The sequence below is a fragment of the Sinocyclocheilus rhinocerous genome, unplaced genomic scaffold (genome assembly GCF_001515625.1).
Source record: "Sinocyclocheilus rhinocerous isolate Xijiao unplaced genomic scaffold, SAMN03320098_v1.1 scaffold1311, whole genome shotgun sequence".
Classification (NCBI taxonomy): domain Eukaryota; kingdom Metazoa; phylum Chordata; class Actinopteri; order Cypriniformes; family Cyprinidae; genus Sinocyclocheilus; species Sinocyclocheilus rhinocerous.
Genome location: NW_015637852.1, coordinates 404,446 through 412,912, shown reverse-complemented (window position 1 = coordinate 412,912; position 8,467 = coordinate 404,446). Strand labels below are relative to the sequence as shown.

The window sequence follows — 8,467 nt, the reverse complement described above, 5'->3', positions numbered from 1 at the left end:
CTGCTTCTGTTAGCTTTTAATATACGGTTTTATTCTGATTAAAGCTTTAATACAGTTCAGCAACCACACGCGCGTCCATGTATAACGCTTCTCATAACTATAGTATGTGAAAATAAGTGTATTCACTGAGCTGATGATCTGAGTGAGTGAGAGAGAGAGAGAGAGATGCAGAGCGTGTGCAGAGCCAGAATTTTAAAAGACGATATCGCCGTTTGCATTGAACTTTTAGCTTCGTAACTTTGCAGATATTGTTTATGATCAAACAGCAGCATTACACACTAACTAACATAAAAAAAGTGAAATCGCAATCAACCACCCCTTTAAAATATTTATATTTATATTTTACCAGTGCACCCATCACCAGCAAGTTCTCAACCAGAGTTCTCACCATTTCCAGTGTCATGTGATCAGCAGTCTGGAACTATTGTGCAGCCACAACCAGGTGTGTACTGACACAGCTGCATGGGTTTTGAAATATAATAAATGCTGTTGACATCTAAAGTATGAAACAGGCCTTAGGCTGCTTTTATAAGATTTAATAAGTTTTTCTTTCTAATCTAGGTTACTCGGGTAGTGATATGGTTGGACAAGCTCACAAACAGTCACAGAGAGGTGAGTTCTGTCCAAACCAATTCGGAGGACTCTGAACAGATTCTGAACTCAAGCTGTATTGAACCACAAAGCAGTTTTATGTCTCAATGTGGCCTAAAATGTTTTGATTTAACTGAACTACACTTCCTTGACAGACTAGTTTAAACCCATCCGATCTTGCATTAAAAAGAAGGGTTTACATCATGTTTGTGGAGGATTATTTTGATGAAAGCACAGACTATTCAAAATCAGGACTATTCATTTGTGGACAGTTACGCTACCATTCAGAAGTTTTGGGGCGGTAGGATTTTTTAAATGTTTTTTTAAAAAGCCTCTTATTCTCTTCCAGACTGAATTTATTTGATCAAAAGTACAGTAAAAACAGTAATATTGTGAAAAATAGCTGTTTTCTGTTGTAATATATTGTGGAATGAAATGTATTGCTGTGATGGCAAAGCTAAATTTTCAAAAGCCATTACTCAAGTCTTCAGTGCCACATGATCCTTCAGAAATCATTCTGATATGCTGATTTGGTGCTCAAGAAACATTTCTTCTTATAGAAAGTTACCATGTATAATCATATCTGAATTAGAAATCTTTTGTAACATTATAAATGTCTTTACTGTCACTTTTGATCAGTTTAATGTGTCCTTGCTGAATAAAAGTATTAATTTCTTTAAAGACAAAAACCCAATCTTTTGAACGGTAGTGTTTGTTTTTCATGCCACTCCAACAATAATGTTGTAAAATAGAACGTATAACCTCACATACTGTTTTTGCGTTCAGGGAGAGGGACAAGTACTTTGAAACGACATAATGAAGACAGAGCTTAAGACAGTGCATTGAAGATTCAGAGGCATGACAGTAACTAGCGGTCTCGGAAGCAAGGATTTACACGCACCCCTCCTCAGACTAGTGAAGAAGCGTAGCACAAAGGACAATGTGTCCGCATGCCATATCTACTCCTCCATGCTAAGCTTTTCCCTTTATGCTTTGCCATGATGTCATTCTGCTTGTATAGCTTGAGTTAGCCTTGAGGTCAAACGTGTGGTGGCCCAGGAAACTGTAAACTAAGCCATTCGGCATGATATAATGTATGTAGTTACAGCATTTAAGATGTCTACATTTTTGCAAGCTGTATGTTGATGAATTGTGGAGGAAAATGTTTTGTAGTATTCATGCAATCCAAATGTCAGTCATCAGTTTCTCTTTGAAAGTCTGTGTATCTAGCATACCATTTGATGTCCATTTGTGAAGTGTTGGGTTTTTGGCAATAACTGTGCTATGTATTTAGGTAAATGGGTGCAGAGCCAGTGGTGGTTTTGTAGGCAAACATTAATGCCTTGAATTTAATGCGAGCAGCTACTGGTAGCCAGTGCAAATTGATGAACAGAGGTGTGACGTGTTCTTTTCGGCTCATTAAAGATTAATCTTGCAGCGGCAAGAATATTAAGAATATTAATATTAAGAGGGATTTATTTGGAAATTCATATCTTAATAGCAATAATCGAGAGCATACTGGCCACTAATTGAGAATCTTTAAACTTTTTGTCAAGTCAAAGGATTTGATTGATCTAAATGTTCAATTCTAATTTATAAATAGGCACATCAAAATGTCTGAAGTCCAGAGCAAAAATCAGTATATTAAGTTTGATTTTTGCTTTTTATAATGGAGTAACTATCATTGAGGCCTGTGGCTCTTAAGCACAAGTGGATTTGTTTCAAGGCAATTACAGGGAAACAAAGCCTACTATGTATATAAGTGTATACTTTAAGTAATTCAGTCTGCAAACCATTGTACATAACTTTTGTTCTTTCTTATTTACAGACTCGGTTATATTTTTTATATGAAAGACGATACCTTTTTTTTTGATTGTTGTAATGTCTTCTTTATAAATCACCATTAAAACATGATAAACCTGTTGAAGTGATTATGAGATCATTCGAAGAATGTTCATCAGTATTATTAAAAAATGTTTTTTAACGTTCATAGTGTTGGCTATTAACAGACCACATGTAATCTGTTTTACACGATCAGATTAGCTATTATTATGTTTGTATGATTTGAACAAAGACTGATTGTAACCCTAAATTTTAAAATACATGTACACAGTAAAGACATGGAAATTTTCACTGAGTAACACCGTGTCTACACTGGACGCGAGCGGCGTGGCGCGACAAAATACAATAGAACCTACTATTATGCTGTCTACACTAGATGCGGCGCGGCGCGAAATTCCTGACAGTAAACTGCTGCTGCGTTCTATTTATGACGTACTGACACAAATTTCAAATGATTTTCAATGGTTTCTTTGTGGCGTCCAGTGTAGACAAGACTTTAGCTGTTGCGGCGGTGTAGACACGGTGTAATGCAGTTCTTGCCTTCCAAACATTAATATCTGACAGTATACCATTCAAAAGTTTGGGGTTGGTAAGATTTGATAATAATTTAGAAAGTTATATTTTATAATGCCTCATCAATAAGGCATTTATTTGTATCAGTATATCTTGAAATACTACTATTTAAACCAATTATCTATTATATATATTTAAATACATTTTAGTATTTTTTCCTGTGATGTTTACTTCCGATTGGCTACAAAAGACTGCAGTTTACTGGTCTAACTAGTTTACTTTTGTTTAAGTAAAAGGGTGTTAGTACACATGACAATTAAGATTATGTTTTTATCAAAACATACAATAAGACGCCATTTAGGGCTCCGTGTGTTGCTAATAAAGGTGTAGTTAAAATAATGTTACTTTTTTATTCATCTGGTTCTTTAACCTGTAGACACCATTGATTACAGACAGCCACGCCCATTGGATTTCACATGGTGAGCCAAGCCAATGTTTTAAAGCTCCATAATCTAACTGGGGTTGAGGTCGAGAAGGATGCGAACACCTCATCCTAAAACCACTGGACGACGGTAGCCTAGTTTGTATGATAAACCAGTTAAGCTGCTTTTAGCGAAAGTCGTAAACGATGAACATCGAGGGGGAGGAGATGCGCAAACCAATCCGGCTTCCTGCAGTGACATGGGCATAGGAAAGAACGGGCAGCTTCCCTGGTGTCTTCCGTAAGACAATCATCATCCAATACAGTGATTTCATCCAGCTGGAATCACTGTATTTTATGAGTTATGTTAGATATGAATGAATCATTTGAATCAGTAATCAGATGAACGACGTGACGTGACAAATATTTGATAGTTCGGTGCCCAAACCCTTTATTGGCATTCGAGGCACAAATGCAATGTTTTGTTGTGAAGTCAATTAAATATGTTATAGAAACTATCATGAAATAGAAGGCAGCTTAAAAACATCAAATCGGTGTATCGCCTGTCTGTCCGATGTCAGAGGTCTTGAACTTCACTGTGCAACAATTACTATTCAAGTAAATTGGTACAAGACAAGTTAGAAGTTATTGTAAGATTGTGTCTCATTAAATTAAAGTATGTGTGTGTGTATGTGTATGTGTACTTATTTAGGCTATGCTATACACTGACCGGTCTGCGGTCCCCACGAGGGAAAAAAATTATTAAAAATAGTAGCCTAAATAAATATGAAAGTGTAACAATGCAAATAGGTTTCTGTAAGGGGTAGGTTTAGGGTTAGGGGATAGAAAATATCGTTTGGTCAGTGTAAAAGTAATAGAAGTCTATGGAAAGTGTGTGTGTGTGTGTGTGTGTGTGTGTGTGTTTATAAACATAAACAACTAAAAATAACAGCTTATAAGTTGTTTTGATATTTTTATTTTAAATTTTTTTATGTTTTTTTATTTGTAACACCTTGTCATTTTGAACATTTTCTGAACCCTCTCTCTCTCTCTTTCTCTCTCTCTCTCTCTCTCTCTCTGGTATCCTATTCGTGGAATATGTCACTGACCTTAAAGTGTGTGTGTGTGTGTGTGTGTGTGTGTGTGTTTATAAACATAAACAACTAAAAATAACAGCTTATAAGTTGTTTTGATATTTTTATTTTAAAATTTTTTATGTTTTTTTATTTGTAACACCTTGTCATTTTGAACATTTTCTGAACCCTCTCTCTCTCTCTCTCTCTCTCTGGTATCCTATTCGTGGAATATGTCACTGACCTTTAGAACGCAAACTGAATGACTGAATGTCAGCAGTTTTTTTTTAATTAGAGAGATGGAAACTTCAAGCCCCCCAGAGCCCGCTCCATTTGAGATAAGAGATAACAACACATGCAGACAGAGAGCATAGGAATTATAGGCTATTGGGAATTTCTTTATCTTTATGGTATATAATATTATGTTGGTATGAGCCTTTTCAGCCATACATGTTAAATAGGAGGATCAATGCATGTAGTATGATGGAGGATATCCTTGGTTCAACTTTTGACGTTGGCGCACAGCCCTGCTTTTTTATATGCTATAAACCCATCAAAGATATTTGTCATGCAGCTCAAATTGCATTTTGCACACTATGTAGTTATCAAAGATGAATTAATGTATATCAAATGGCGCACAATATGTCTAATGTGCTCATGTTGTTTACAGAAAAGAATTTCAGTTCTTTCTAGACACAATTACAGCTGTGTCAGCACCTGGTAAGTGGCTTTAAATTTTATGTTTGGTTTGATTTATATTCTAGTTGATGTAATTTTAACAGTATGACGAAATAATGACTGTTTTTTTTTCCTGGTGCACATCAGGAAAGAAGAATCTGCTTGTCTGGGGCCGAATATCCTGGTTCTCCTGTCCTGAAACAGTCTTCCCTTTGGCCAACTGCTTAAATTTGGTATTGAGCAGGAAGATGAGGTAAGCATATTCATTTATAAACATTTTTATGCATGTGCACTACCATTCAAAAGTTTAGGGTCAGTAAGATTTTTTTTAATAAATCAAAAGTATTCAGCAAGGATGCATTAAATTGATCAAAAGTGACAGTAAAGACATTTATATGTTATAAAAGATTTATATTTCAAATAAATGTTGTATGCTTTGAAACTTTACATTCATCAAATAATCTTTAAAAAATGTATCAGTTTCCAGAAAAATATTAAGCAGCACAACTGTTTCAACATTGATAATAAACCATTAAGAAGCAAATCAACATATTAGAATGATTTCTGAAGCATCATTTGACACTGAAGACTGGAGTAATGACTGATGAAAATTCAGCTTTGCCATCACAGGTATACATTTTTAAGAATAATGAAAAAAAAAATTTTTTTTAAATAATTTCACATTATTACTATTTTTACTGTATTCTTAATAACATAAATGAGCCTTGGTGAGCATAATATATTTTTTCAACAACATTAAAAAATATACTGACCCCAAACTTTTGAAAAGTAGTGCATATTATGATTTCTGTATTTATTTACTATATTCTGCATTACTTCAGTGCAGTGCCTCCACATGCCCACTATCTGTGTAAGGATTTCGGGTCAGTAATTCACCTGGCTTCTAAGCCTCCTTGTCACATTGTGGAGACCATCTGGGTTTTAGGAGGTCCAGAGGTATATAAGGTGAGAAGCCTGATTTATGCAACATGTATATAATAATATATAATATGTTAATTAATACAGTAATTCAATTTATATTGTAACTGTGCTATTTAGGAAAGTCTTGAGCATCCATGGTGTGATCTCATCTATCTCACCGACATCATGGCCGACTTTGACTGCAATGTCTTTTTCCCAAAATTTGACCGCAATGTTTTCAGAAAACAAAAGGGGTAGGATTATCCTTTCATTTATTATATGAGTTACAAAGATAATAAGGTAACACTTTACAATTAGATCCTATTTGTTAACATTAGTTAATGCATTGTCTAATATTAACAATGAGCAATACATTTGTTACAGTGTTTATTAATCTTTGTTAATGTTTGTTTATTGTTAGTTCATGTAAGTTCAGGTCCATTAAATTAAGACAACTTTTGATTTTAATAATATAGGAAATGTTGAAATTAACATTAACAATTAAAATACTTTTAAAGCATTTATTAATCTTAGTTTGTGTTAACTAATGTAGTTAACTAATGTTAACAAGTGGAAACGTAAAGTGTTACTTATAAGACTTGCCCCATATTATGCATCAAATGCTTTTAATTTGTCTTATTAATTGTTGATTTTCTTTATTAAAGCTTTCCTGGAGTACCAGATGAAATTCATGAAGAAAATGGTATTAAATTTCAATTTCAAGTATTCAAGAAAGAAGCTTAAAACTGAAGCCATGAGGAGACAAGACTGTCAAACATGATACTAGAATCATTTTATGTTTACATAATCTGAAACTACGGAGCCCCTAAGGCAGGGTTCCTCAAATCTTGCCCTGAAGGGCCAATGCGCTGCAGAGTGTAGCTCCAACCATGATCAAACTCACCTACCTGTGATTTTCTAATGATCCTGAAGACATTGATTAGCTTGCTCAGGTGTGTTTGATTAGGGCTAGAGCTAAACTCTGCAGGTGTAGACATTGTGAAAGATTCATTGTGCATATATTTATTGTGTTATAACAGAGCTGTATGAGATCGCGATTAACTGAGATGTCAGTTTTTGTGATAATAAAGGAAGCGCTGCTCGCATACTGCCATTTCCAAACCATGCACGCAGCAGCCCATGCTTGCTTTTCTGTTGTGAATGTTGATGCTTAGCCTAAATAACAAATATTTTATCGGGAGTGTTTATGCTGGGATTGATTAGCATGCTCAGGTGTGTTTGATTAGGGTTAGAGCTAAACTCTGCAGGAAAGGGGATCTCGTGGGCCAGATTTGAGGATCCCTGCCCTAAGGGGTCATGGTGATGGAAATAAATATGATGGGAGAAAAAAAAATTTCTCGCAAATGTATAGCTTTCCCCTAGAAAGTTTGCATTCTCTCCCCATATATTGTGTTAATCCTTAAAACTTTTGCAAAAGTGTTATGTTCCCTGAAAAATTTAGAATTTTCTCGCAAGACATTTGCGCTATCGTGCAAAAGTGTTTCGTTCCCACGAAAAACATTGCAAACATTGCATTCGGTAACAAAACATTTGCATTCTTTTACAAAAGTAATGCATTCTTCCGAGAAATTTTTCCTTTTCTCGCAAAACATTTATGTTCTTGTGCAAAAGTTTTGTGTTCTCCTGAGACATTTTGCGTTCTCTCACAAAACATTTGCATTCTCTTGCAAAAGTATTGTGTTCCCCTGAGATATTTTGCATTCTTTTGCAGAAGTATTCTTGCCCCAAAGTATTGCATTCCCTTTTGCGCTCTCTCGCAAAAGTATTGCGTTCCCCTGAGACATTTTGCGTTCTCTCGCAAACATATTGCGTTTCCCTGAGACATTTCGCATTCTCTCACAAAACATTTGCATTCTCTTGCAAAAGTATTGCGTTCCCCTGAGACATTTAGCATTTTCTCGCAAACATATTGCGTTTCCCTGAGACATTTCGCATTCTCTCACAAAACATTTGCATTCTCTTGCAAAAGTATTGCGTTCCCCTGAGACATTTCGCATTCTCTCACAAAACATTTGCATTCTCTTGCAAAAGTATTGCGTTCCCCTGAGACATTTAGCATTTTCTCGCAAACATATTGCGTTTCCCTGAGACATTTCGCATTCTCTCACAAAACATTTGCATTCTCTTGCAAAAGTATTGCGTTCCCCTGAGACATTTAGCATTTTCTCGCAAACATATTGCGTTTCCCTGAGACATTTCGCATTCTCTCACAAAACATTTGCATTCTCTTGCAAAAGTATTGCGTTCCCCTGAGACATTTCGCATTCTCTCACAAAACATTTGCATTCTCTTGCAAAAGTATTGCGTTCCCCTGAGACATTTAGCATTTTCTCGCAAACATATTGCGTTTCCCTGAGACATTTCGCATTCTCTCACAAAACATTTGCATTCTCTTGCAAAAGTATTG

At 35.4% G+C, this 8,467-nt stretch overlaps 2 pseudogenes; both read left to right on the top strand.

The window, feature by feature from the left end:
• LOC107749282 (cryptochrome-1-like) overlaps positions 1–1,874 on the top strand; it is a 13,021-nt pseudogene extending 11,147 nt beyond the window's left edge.
• A 1,500-nt stretch (positions 1,875–3,374) lies between these two features.
• On the top strand, positions 3,375–6,856 carry LOC107749316 (dihydrofolate reductase-like; annotated as a pseudogene).
• The last annotated feature ends 1,611 nt before the right edge of the window (positions 6,857–8,467 follow it).